We start from the raw sequence: 13,260 nt of genomic DNA, 5'->3' as shown, positions 1-13,260 counted from the left end.
AATGGCAGTAAATGCGCAATTTATTAGTCCCAAATTAATGAATGTGCAGATACAAGCACCATATACATGCAGCATCCTACTCACTGAAGACCAAGAAGTATCTGAATAAGCACAAAAAAATAAAATATGGTTTTCCAAACGATAACACACTACCCACCTCCTTACCCCATTCCTGAGCCCTCTCACAAAGGGTAGACCAGCTACGTAACTGCTGTTATCACAGACTGTTATATTACAGCTCCCAGGCCTACTCAGTGTCACCTAGCCTTACTTGTCTTGTCTAAGGCCACCTTGGGAGCCACTACAAACATGTATCTTACTTATTCCAAATACTGGCCATAGCAAATGAAACAGATGAGGAGAATCACACCACAGTGCATCCCTGCCCACCAAACCCTACGAGATAGAGATAACGTGGACAGCCTGGAACAGTAGCTCTCCAAATGGGTCCAGGAACCCATTAAGGTTCCCAAGGCTTTGTGGGGAAGAGGGTCCCAGAGGTTAAAAACTGTTTTCATAAAAATACTACAATGTTGATTACCCTTTCCACTCTTGTTCTTTCACAAGTGCAGAATTTTCCAGATGTATGATCACAATATATGGAACACAGAAGCAGACATAAGGATCCAGATGTCTTCTATTAAGTCATATAATTAAGAAGATTTGCAAAAGTGTTAAACAATGACACCCTTCTAATTTTTGGTTTTGTTTTGAAAAATAGTTATTGTTCATTAAAAGTGTACTTATGTTAGCAAGTAATGGTCTTATTTCTGAGTGAATTAATAAATGCTTCAAACTCTCAGTTTTTGTTTTCTATGATTGTAAATATTGACATACCCCGTGCTGGGATCTTCAATAACTTTGAAGAGTATAAAGGGATCCTTACAACCCAAAAGTGTGCTAGCCTAGATATGGTGGACATATATTGGATTAGAGCTTAGTTTTATATACATGTGTGAGCTCTGAGAAGAACACACCTTCCAGTCTACTTGTTTATGAGTGGTTGTTTCTAGAAAAAAAAAATCCTTCAATTTGATTATAAAAATCACATGATATGTAAGTCCACTAGAGAGAACTGGGTTCCCAAGGAGTCTTACTGGAGATCACAAGCCAGAAGTAGTCCCCTTACCCAAATCTAAAAAAGCTAACAAGGGATAGAAATGGGACCAGGACCCAACATCTCGTTAAGGGGAATAAAAATAATTTTTATTTGTCATAAAACTGAATTACCATGTCATCTACCATCTCTTAAAACCAAGTATGCCTCTATTATGGCTAGTTTGATATCAACCACATTTGATGTCTAGGTCCTAGTCAGCATTCTGGACCTAAGAGTGATACGTCACATCACATATGGTTGATTCTGAGATGGTTATCATGAACAGACTTTTTCCAGTTCCAATTTCTTTTTAAGTGACTTTTACATTACAAATATAACATGTACATTGTGTAAAAATTAGAAAATGCCTTTCTGTTGTTAATACCTTGTTCTGATGGATATCAAGAATTACGAAGGTTGGGGCCCAGCTGGTGTGGCTCAGTGAATTGAGTGCGCCCTGTGAACCAAAGGTTCACCGGTTGGATTCCCGGTCAGGACACATGCCTGGGTTGTAGTCCAGTCCCCAGTGGGGGGCACTCCAGAGGCAACCACGCGTTGATGTTTCCCTCTCTTTCTCCCTCCCTCCCTCCTCTCTAAAAATAAATAAAACCTTTAAAAAAGATTTAAGAAGGTTAGCTTAGGACTTCAGCTACATACAGCATGCACATGCCTAAGAGTATTTTAAGCAGTTGGCTGGAAGACTGCTACAATTAACCCTCTTGTAATCAGTTTATTTTTTAATTGTATGCTGTTTAAGAGGACTGTAGTCACTCTTGGGATGGAGGTAAAATTTTAAGGATGAGGGTAACACACACAAAAATAAAGAGAACAGGAAAATTAAACTTCAAGGCTGATTTTGGCTATTACTGTCTACACTCATCTAGCAAAGGAAAAAAACCCTGCTTTCTACTCTGCGGATTTTCTGCGTCTGTTTCATTCAACTTGACAAAGCAAAACAGACCTTCTGGGATTAACTTTTTCCTTTTCACTAAGTCACAGACTTTACATTGTAGGGTGTTGGCCACCTGTTCTTCCACCAACATCTCTACCACCTCCTTTGTGGCCACAGCAATGTCACAGCCCATGCATGGGGGAGGGGAAGCAGTCAGGAACTGGGCTGCAGAAGCATTTTCCCCCCCAAACACAATAACCTCAAAGAGTGGTCTCGAAGCACTTTGCTGTGGTCTTTCAAAATGTGACCTCTCCCCTTACTCATATATGCCCTGACACACTGAAAAGGACCAGTATGCGGCCGGTCTGCGCTCGAGGGAGAAGTTTATTCCTCCGTCCTAGAGATGCTAGATGCAGCAGAGCAGGCAGTCACCGCGGCCCGCCGAGCGCAGGGAAGGGGGGAAGAGGTGCGGGAGCGACGGGGGAGAGGGAGAAGGACGGACGACGAGGGGGAGGGGAGACTGGAGTGCCGCGGGAGTCACCTCCACCGCACCCCGCCGCCCCAAGGGGCGGCCGCCCGGCCCGCGAGTTTGTCCCCGGCCGCCTCCAGTCGTGGCTCTCGGGAGGAGGAAGGAAGGGGTTCCCCGTCCAGGAAGCAGCACAAACGGCGACCGCCTCTAGCCTCACCCTCCTCAGCCCCGCACAGCCTATTCCACATTCCCCGCGTCGCCGAGTCCTCGCGCCTCCCGCGACGGACCCCTCCACAGCGACCGCCCACCCGCCCTCCCGGGCTCCGCGCCCGCGCCCCCTCCCCGCCCCTCTGGGGACCCCTAATTCATTCACTCGCTGCCGCCCCGCCCGTCGCGGGCGCGGAGGGTCGGGTCCAGGGCAGGGGCCCAGAAAGAGTGGTCCGCTCTGTACCTCTCCCCCGCACCTGGGAGCCGCAGAGCCTCTGGCCCCCGCCGCCGCCTTCAGTGCCCGCACCGCGCTCGCTCCGGGTCTGAAATGGCGGGGGCCGGGAGTACTGGCCGAGCAGCCGCCGCCGCCGCGCCGCTGTGCCTCCGCCGCCGCGGCCGCCGCCTAGGTAAATCAAGTTCCGATTACACCGATGAGTTCGGGCCGGGCGGCCGCGGAGGGCAGAGTTATCGACGCGCTCGGCGCTCGACTCCTCCGCAGACGGGCGTGCGGGGAGGGAGCAGCTGAGGGCGGTGTGGGAAGAGGGAAAGGAGTGAGACCGGGAGGCGGGGCGGGGGCTGGGCCGGCGGAGGAAGCGGTTGACCGTGGCAGCTGTGGGTGGGGAGTGGGGTCCCGGCCGGGGATGTTGGGTTCGGCGCGACACCTGGGCGAGGCGAGGACCCGCTGCTGGACCCACGCAGCCGTCCGTCCCCAGATCTCGCCGTTGAGTCGAACCCCGCCGGCAAGTGGTCGGCTAGTCGCACCGTAGCGAGACACCCCAAGCGAGCCTGCCGCGCCCCTATCGGGTCTGCGCGGAGGAGCTGCGAAAATCCCGCCATGTCTTGGCATTTGCCTGCACTTGTTCGCATTTAGTGTCATTCAGTGCGAGTAAATAAACAAGCAGTTACCAAACGTGGGAGGGAGAGGCCCAGCGGAGCGCCCCCTGCCCAGGGCTTTCTGATCTGGGCTGGGTAATAGATAACTAGCCTGAACGCTGGGGCTGGGAACCGAGCCCCAGGCCCAAAGGAACCTGGCAAATCCTCTTTATCTCTCATTTTACGCCAGGGGCGGGGTGGTATCAGGAGTCTGTTGGGGTTTTTGTTGTTTCTGTGGGTATTGTGAAGCCATCACAGGTCACTCTAAACAGGGACTTCAAATAATACCTATTACCCTTGACGGCTCAATCAGAAGGCAAATTACTTTGAAGTAGAAATACCCTTGATACTTTGGACCTGAGGAGAATCATTCAAACATTAATTAGAAGACTGAGATTAATCCGTTAACATTCAGGGAGTTAACACATTGAATGAACAGTGTGACAGTTGAACCTGCTAGCGTAGCCAGAATCTCTTTGGTTAAACTACCTAGAAAGGTAAATGGTCCACATTATAAAACAAGAATAAAGCAGTCACTGTGTTTTAAATCCCAACTACTTTGTTAATCTAGGCTTTACACCGACTGTCACCCTTTCTTCTTACTCCTTATGTGGCCTGTAATCTGCAAGGCATGTTGCTGTCTCCCTCTCATAGTAATTGGTACCGGGTAGTAGAGGCAGAAGAGTGGAAGTGCAACACACACCCACTAAAAATCCCCAAAGCTTCCTCTGACACCAACTTATAAATCTTTGTTCAGATGTGTTCTAATGAGTTCTTCCAAAAGATCCTCTATGATGTAGGATCTTTCTCTGCTCCTGCCTCCCCAAATCTCTCTCTTCCTCCTTTATTTCCAGAGCAATTATCACCTTTTAATATACTAGATAACTTCTTTGTTTTCTTGTTTCTCCCACTAGAATATAAGCTCCATGATGGGCAGGGATGTTAATAATACTTACTGCTGTATTTCTAGTGCCTACAATACAATAGGTACTCAATAAATATTTGTGGAATGTTGAATGACGTTCTGTACCCTCCACCGGAACTCAGTGACTCTAAATCCTTACTTAGACTGAGTGCCTTAAATTCTCCAAAATCTGTTATCATCTTCTTACAAAATCTGCGCTTACCTTCTGATAAACCACACTATATGAAGTCTAGAAAAAAATTCTGCACATAATGGACACAATGAATTTTTATTAAGTGAATGAATTTACACTTATTTGTATGTTGTTTGTAGTCACTTAAATATGAATCACTGATTTATTTTGTCCAATTTCAAGTATATCATGAGCTCTTGTTTTCTCTGACCGCTGTTAATACAATGTTCTCCCTGTGGTTGGTGCTCCATAAATCTTAAAAGGACAAATATAGAGGAGGAAAAGCTTTGTATTGCACATGTATGCCAATTATAAAAATTCTGGCATTATCAGAAACCCAGTCCATTCTTAGGGTCTCAGTTGTCTTCTAGGCTCCTGATTTCCAAAGCAAATCTGAACCTCACTACTTGTTCCATGCACCAGACAGTCCAGCTTCACCTCACACATTTGATTTCTTCCTTTAACTTGTACGCAGTGTACACGTGTGCTATGCCAAGTCTTCCCACCATTCAGTCCTGGGGGCTTTCTCAGAAGCCAGCAGCCTCCCCAACACTTTCTTCAGCCGGGGCTCAGAGCAGTGGGTCTCAAAGGTCAGCACTTCATGAAGAACTTGACATACTTACAAAAATGCAAGTTCCTCGGCCTCTCACCCAGATATACCATTCAGTTCATGTAAGATGAACCAGAAATCTTCATTTTTATCAAATCAGATTATCTTAAACTGGTGGTTACCAGTCTGTACACTGAGAAACTTTTGTCTAGATACTCAAATTCCTCACTTCTCCTCTTGGAGGCTGTACATTCTAGCCTTTTGGGGTTTCTCTTCCTCAAGCCCTCTAGCTGCGTTGAACAGTCTCCCTGGCTCTCCCTTTCTTTGCTCTCCCCCAGGACAAGTACACAATCCTGTCCTGTGATCACAATGGGAAAAGAGAGAGGAGGGTAGCAGAAAGCAAGAACCCTGGAGTTCCAGGCTTGCTCTAAGATACAACTGTGTGTCTACCATCTCCTCTTCTTACTCTTCCGAGAAGGCAGCCACATACACACGTGCACATGCCCACATTCTTTTGATCTTGCTTTATGAAGTTCATACTGACCCTTTCCTTCACAAGACACCCTCTTCTATAGATATAATCAAAGCAAACAACAGGAATACCCTTGTGTTAGTTGGGCTCTTATAAGGTATAGAATGCTGGGACATGTTCAGAGCACCACCAATGCTGAGGGTTTATTTTAAGGAAATAAGGAAACTTCAGAAAGTCATATCATCAGCCAGAATTACTGTTCTTTCCAAGAATCAACTGCAAGTTTTGCTGTCCAGCAACAGGCTGGGGGGCTTTGCTCATCCTTTCGTTAATATGCACCTATTTATACTCTAATAATTTTGCCATTCTCCTGAATCGGCATCTCTCTTCTTCTTTTTCACCTAGGTCTCAGCTTCTACTGCTTCTAGTGACAACCTTCTGTGAGTTACATTTAAGACATTCCAAGAAAGGGAATCTGAAGGCACTTGTCATTCACGATTCAATAAGAAGGGCCCTTAGGGGACACAATTTTCCTGATGGTGGCCAGCCTTGTTTATGCCTGGTTTAGAGATAATTGCCTTTGTTCAGGTGCCATCCTGAGTCCAGACAGTGGTGGCCAGAGTAGCAAGACACAGTCAGGGCGAGTCAATCAGGAGGGGCCACCCCCAGATGCTTTCAAGGACTCCATGTCAGTTTTCTCAGGTGGGAAACTTGTGCGGCTAAACAGATACTATTTCATTTGCTTACCCAGCGCATCATAACCTCTGGACCCTTATTTCATTACATTTCGTATTCTTTTCTTGTATACTTGTTTTCCCTAGTAGGTTGTTAATTCCTCAACATTCATGCTGACTTGAACTATATATCTCACAGCTCCTAGACATAATAGGACCTCTATAAGTATTCGTTGAAATGAATGAAATTATAACAAAGCTTCAGCCCTGTCTCTGCATAGCCTCTTCATTCTCAACTAGCCAGCTTCCTAGAGTATTTCTAAATGAATGCCCTGTCATCCTCTCAAATGCCTGTCCAAACCTAATTCCCCTATTTAATGCCCCCAAACTAATACCTTCTCCCAAGTTTTCCATCTTGCCTGAGGGTCATCATGGTCCTTCAAAATTTTTTATTACAAAGCTTAAATTAATTTTAGCCCACTCTGCATTCAAATTGATTACAGTTCCCTTTAATTATACTTCCTAAGCATTTTCTCAATCTGTCTTGTCCACATTCTTTTCTTCACACCTACACTTCTAGAAGAGCTTCCTCATGACCTTCCTACCTCCTGGCTTCCTTCTTTTCAATTCAGGCCATACACTGTTGCCAGATTAATCTTTCTTACACATGTCTTGCATCATCATCAAACATTTCCTCTGTACCTACTCCACATAGTTTGCACTCATACAGATTATATATTTTAAAAGTACGAAGAGTTACAAGCCAAGTACCTCGAGAGCACCTAAAGACGATGATAAATACCTTATAAATTAGAGTGGAGAATGATCCTCAGTCTCAGCTAAGCCTTTACTAACAGTGAAACTTACTAGAGAGTCTTTAATAATTCTTTATACCCAACTGAATCCAGGTCAAATTCTTGGTGTCCAGCTTTTGATCGCATCCATGGTCTGGCAGGATCCTGTCTGTCACTTTGTCTCCCACCTTCCCAAAGTGTGACGCTTTCCCCTCCTCCAGCAAATCCCCATCTCTGCGGCACAAAATTAGGGTATTGCGTCTTTGCTCCTTTTTCACCCAACGTTTTTCTGCCTTTCTCTTTGCTAAAATTTCCTCTTTTGAGATCTAGAACAAGTCCTACCTCCTTTATGAAGGCTTTGTTAATTATGTCATCTTTTTGATCTCAATTATTTCATATGGGTTATTTAAGTCTCCCTAAGTAAATTCTAAAATCCTAGAGGCAAGAGCCATATCTTAAATCTGGGAACCCAACCCACCAATAGGAGCCTAGTTCACTGCAATTACTAACTACACAAGTACATATAATGTTCTTATCAGCAAGGTAAACATAATGAAAGCAATGCTTAAAGAAGATTAGAGTGGTAACAAATGCAGAAAAGGTTAGGAGGGAAAAAGACCTCAGGCAAGGTTTTTATGGATGGTAAAACAGTACCCAGTGGCAGTGGGAGTGGTACACTGGCTGAATTTACTAGTCGTATGAGCTAGTACAATCCATGAGTCTCTGCAAGCTTCATGCTTAAAAAATGGAACAATGGGCATTGTGGCTCAGTTGGTTGGGTGCCATCATGCAAAGTGAAAGTCTGCAAGTTCGATTCCCAGGAAGGGCACATGCCTGGGTTGCATGTTCCATTTCTGGTCTGGGTGTGGTTGTGGCATGTAGGAGAGGCAACCCACATCAGTGTGTCTCCCTTTCTCCCTCCCTTCCCCTCTCTCTAGGAAACAGAATAAATGAATAAGTGCAGCAATGATATAACAGTTACCATTTGTTAAACTGCTCCAATGAGCCAGACAATGTTCATACACTATTTTACACAAAGAACAAATCAATTTGTATCTGTCCACTTCCTTTCTTCACCACTACCACTGCATTCCAAGCCATCATCCATTGTCCCTCTCCAAAGGGAACAGTCATCTGCTAGGGGATCCCTCTGTTCTCTGCTTGCTTCCCTGCAATCCACTTCCCATGGAGCTGCGGGGACTCATTTTTCTCAATACGCAAACTGAATCATGTGACCAGACCAAGTTCTCCAAAGGCTTTTCATTGAACACAAAAGAAAATTCAAATCCATTCGAGTCATTTCACACCATAGTTTTCACCTACTTCAGAGCACATCATGTGTGGCCCCTTTCCTCACCAGGCTCCAGCTACACTAACTACCGTTTTCTACCCTTTCTGTACCAAGATCGTTCCCTGCTTGGGGGCCTTGAACTAGCAGTTTTCTCAGCTGAACATGCTCCCACAAGCAAGCCTCTTCTTGCCTTTCAGGTGTCAGATTAACAGCACCACTTCAGTGAGAGATTCCCCAACACCTAGTTTAAATCAGCACTCCCCACCCTGTTCCCTAACCTCTACTCCCCAACAGATCACTCCACACAGAGGCTTGTTTTATCATGCTTATCATGCCTGAAATTATCTTGGTTGTTTTATGTGTTTGCTTGTCTGTTGCTCTCCCAAAATATAAATTTCATGAGCCAGGGAACACCAGAGACACCTAGGTTCACAGTAGTCACTTAATAAAAGTTGTAGATATGTTGCTATAAAGAAAATAATAGGACTAATAGTCAACTCCAAGTGAGAACTTTGCAGGTTGTTTAAAATCTCTTGCTTTTGTTTCTACCTACCTTATGTGATAATATTTCATTGAATGTTTGTTATTGTGTTTTTTTAAAGAAATTAAAAATCAGAAGTTTTTTTTTTTTAATTTCTCCCTTCTAATTCCCAGAGGAGGTACTCATTGGACAACCTATTGATTACAAGACTGATTTTCCTAGTTTTTGTCTCTTCTTAATCATGCTCAATAAACACATTGTAAGGCGCTTCAGTTCCATTTGGGTAATGTGTGTGCAAACAGAGCTTTACTTGTGCCCATTCATTTAACCTTCTAGAGCAGGGCTGTCAAACTCATGTTCACCGGGGGCCACATCAGCCTCATGGTTGCCTTTACAGGGCTGAATGTAATTTTAGGACTGTGTAAATGTAAATGCTCCTCAAGTAGGGGCAAGAAGGTCAGCACTGCCGCCAGGTAGAAAACAGGTGCCAGGCCGGATAAAACCAGGTGGGGGGCTGGATTTGTCCCACAGGTCTTGTGTTTGCCCCTGTGTTCTAGACTCTAGAAGCATTAGGCCCCTTTGGAACCAGGCATCTAATTTGGTATTCATATGTCCTCAGGTGAAAGAAGCAAGTCCCCTTTTTTGCTAAATTCTTCTAGTCTCAGTGGAAGATTATTTGCCTTGTCAAAAGTCCAGTGAAAACCAAGATACAGGAGTTTGTGAATGAACCAAAAAGAACAGAATTTCAGTCATTCACATGCTGACAACTCAAAGGGACATCTTTGTTTTCACTGATAAGGTGATAATTCTTACATCATGGGGTCTGTGACTATGTGGGGAGGTTGTAAACAGAAATATAAATGAGTATCTCACTTTATTATGAATTCCCTTCATGAATAATTCTGGTGTCTGTATAAAATAATTCTATCCTAATGTATGCACAAGTCTCAACAAGTACAAATATTACCATTTGTCTCAGGCCCTTAAGAAGCTCATGTTAGTTCACTGGACATCTTAGTAACAGTTCACTCATCCATTTAACAAGTATTTATTAAGCACGTACTATATGATAGGCACTCTTTGTGATATTTGGTGCATAGATGTGCAAAACATTAAAAAGCGTACACTCCAATGTTGTGCTTCTCAGACTTTCTGAGTTCAGAATCCTTTCACGCACTTGAAATTTATTCAGTTCCTTATTTAATTCATTTACAATAACAAAAATAAACTCAATACATGCTAACGTAGATAACATCTTAATGACAATAACTATAGTTCAAAAAGTAATGAGAAGACTAGCATTGTTTTAACATGTGTGCAAATCTCTTTAATCTCTGGCTTGAAAAAAGAAGTTAGAATCTCACATCTGCTCCTGCATCATCCTGTCTGTTTAGATATCACACATAGCCTCTAGAAAATGCCACTGTACACTGATAAGAGAAATGAAAGTGAAAAAAGAAAATAACATGTTGGTGTTACTGTGAATACAGGTCTGACCTCATAGACCTTCTAAACCCCAGGGGGTTTTGTATGGGTATACTTTGAGAGTTACTCTTTTTTTTTCCTAATAAAACAAGGCCAAATGTAATAGAGACCAATGCAATAATTAGCTTCTCCAAATTTATCATTTACTACTGAGGACCAGCTCTCTGTGTCCCTGTAAGACAGCAGTGATTGATAGTAGCGACCAGGGGAAATTATTGCTGAGATCATGTATAAAGGTAAAACAGATGCCCCAAATAATGTCCTTTTTTGCAATACTGGAAAACCCTTGCTTTTAGGTCAGTTTTGTGTTCTTGATGATCTTCAAGTACAACACAACATTGATTAGCTGAACTTCCCAGGATATCAATGAAATGTTTCCAAATGCAAATTCTATGTGTTTTGCAGATAGTTTAACTAACAGAGTAGCAGAGTTTGTCCTGGCTTGAAAGAAAGTTGTGAGCACAAGCAAAGAATTATCATATATTTATTGTGACTGTTAACAGATTATGCATTCTCTAGGTTGTTTTTATTTACCAGGTTTGCCAGGAGCATGGATAATGTTGTAATGAAAGTTACTACTCTTAATGGCTCAACATACTTGATGTCTTTCATTTTTCTTTCTTCCTTCCCTTGTTCCTCCCTCACCCCCTCCCTTCCTCCTTCCTTCCTTCCTTTTTTTTTTTCAGGAAAAAATACCAAAACTATGAAATTCCTCAGACACTAAATCTTAGCCCAGCTCCATACAACACCTTGGCTCTCTAGAAGTCATCACTTAAGTGACTTCATATTCATGTTGTAGCCCATCCACAGATGTTCAAGTCAGTCACAGTAAAATCTTGTCACTCCATTATTCAAAACCTCCAACAGCTTCCCAACTCGTGCAAAGGCAGCCCCCTCAAAATAACCCACAGGGGACCCCCTTAGCTTCCTAATCACATGTCCTCCTTGTCCTTCTCTTGCTTGCTCTTTTGTTGCCACACTGGCCTCCTCTTGCTCCCTGGACAGACCAATAGACTCTCACCTCAGGGCTTTTGGACTTGCTGTTCCTCCTGCCTGGAAGGCTCAGGTAAGTATATGATTCTCTCCTTCATTTCCTTCAGACCTTTGCTAAAATGCCGTTTTCTCGGTGACATTCTTGTTGACCTTAATTAAACTGTAACTTTCACTCCAGAACTCTAGTTTCCCAGAATGTGAACTCTTATCTCCACAGAACATATCACCAACTGTCACACAATATGTCTCATTTGTTTGCTCACAATCTGTCTTTCCTCACCTAGAAACCTAGCTACACAAGAGCTAGGATTTTTCTGTTCTACTCACTGTTGAAATCAGTGCAACACATAGTAGATACTCAAAAAATATTTGTTGAATAAAAAAATAAAGAAATCCTAAAATGCACTTTCACATATGTCAGAACAAATAAGAATGTGGCCAACCAAGAAAATATGTTAAAATATAAACATGTATTTCCCGAAAAGTCACCCTGAGACATACTATTCGCTGAACAACCAAGGACACATGGACCCTCCACTCAGATGTTTCTCCTGGCTTCAGAATGGTTCGCAGCTTGTATCATTTTTTTGTTTTTGTTTTTTAAAGTTAATGGTACGACGACCCAGATTAGTTCTGCAAATGGATAAAATTCTGATCCGAGTGCAAATTCTCAACATTTTACATGAGAAAAGGCATCTTACTACTTTGAACATAGTTTGTATGTTTCTTGTTTTCTCTTTGTGGTTTAGAATACCTACTGGCTTGAATACCTAGGTCAAGAGGACAAACAGACAGAGTCCTCCATAGCGAATCCAATTTCCTAGATCAGTTTTTTGTGTGTGATTCAATCTACTTACATAGAAAATCAAAGGGCAAATTTTATGCAGTTGCTTGTAATTGCTGACAGAGTTTGAAACCAGGGGTAACACACAAAGAAATGGAGAGTCTGTGTCTCGTTAATGCTGGGAATGTGCACGTGTGTGGATGTCAGGGGAGCGTGTCGTGTGCGTGCTTCACCGACACTGAGTGATGCTTGACGGTGACAGCGTCGTCGGTCTAGCAGTTCTCCACGAGGCAAGGTGTTGTGATGTGTTTAATTGTGAGGCTATACACAAGTCGTTTATATAATATTCAAGTATTTCATATTTGAGTTGGCTACCAAAAATTTAATTCATGTTCAGTTATCCCTAGCACATTTCTCAAGCTGACGTGTATTATTTTTTAAAAAAGATTTTATTTTATTATTTATTTTTAGATAGACGGGAAGGGAGGTAGAAAGAGAAGGAGAGAACCATCAGTGTGTGGTTGTCTCTCACAGGCCCCCCGCTGGGGACCTGGCCTGCAACCCAGGCATGTGCCCTGGCTGGGAATCGAACAGTAACCTTTTGGTTCACAGGCTGGTGCTCAATCCACTGAGCCACACCAGCCAGGGCAAATTCTTATATGCTTTCTTGAGTGGAAGTTTCAGCTAGTTCCCATTGGAGGATATGATGAATATGATTACCTTCAATTGTTTGTGCCTCACAGAGAAAAGACTGAGAATCATCAGGCAGGTTCTCTTTCTAATGAAAATCAGAAATTCGACCAAATAAAGAAAAAGTAAAGGGAAAAAAAGCTTTGGTGACATTATCAATAGACATTTAGGCCATTTTCCTGAAATATTTCTAGAATGGAGTACTGAAAATCATTCATCATGAGATTTGTTTCAGGTGGTCCCAGGCAGGATGCTGCCATGCATGTGAGTTCACAGTATAAAATTTGACTTTATAAAATTCCAAAAGGTATAGTGTTGTGCACTGAGACATTGACATAGGAAACTGAATGACCAAAGGTAGATTGCTTTTGGTTTGCTCTCAACTCTGAGAATTGTCAGAGCATCTGAG

The 13,260-nt window shown here is 43.2% G+C and overlaps 1 protein-coding gene across 4 annotated transcripts in view; it reads right to left on the bottom strand.

Annotated features, from left to right (window-relative positions):
* KRAS (KRAS proto-oncogene, GTPase) overlaps positions 1 to 11,466 on the bottom strand; it is a 49,420-nt gene extending 37,954 nt beyond the window's left edge. For 2 of the 4 annotated variants that reach the window (XM_037034009.1, XM_037034007.1), the window contains exon 1: positions 2,925 to 3,012. The gene's annotated coding sequence lies outside the window, so the exon portion shown is untranslated. Of the gene's footprint in view, positions 1 to 2,911; positions 3,090 to 11,405 lie in introns of those variants that run through there. The other 2 variants (XM_037034008.1, XM_037034010.1) reach the window with 2 other exon arrangements.
* Positions 11,467 to 13,260: the final 1,794 nt, after the last annotated feature.

This window comes from Sturnira hondurensis, unplaced genomic scaffold (assembly GCF_014824575.4).
Source record: "Sturnira hondurensis isolate 20B ecotype Veracruz unplaced genomic scaffold, ASM1482457v3 Scaffold0021795, whole genome shotgun sequence".
Lineage (NCBI taxonomy): Eukaryota > Metazoa > Chordata > Mammalia > Chiroptera > Phyllostomidae > Sturnira > Sturnira hondurensis.
Note: the sequence above shows the minus strand (reverse complement) of the source record. Positions and strands in the feature narration are given on the sequence as shown.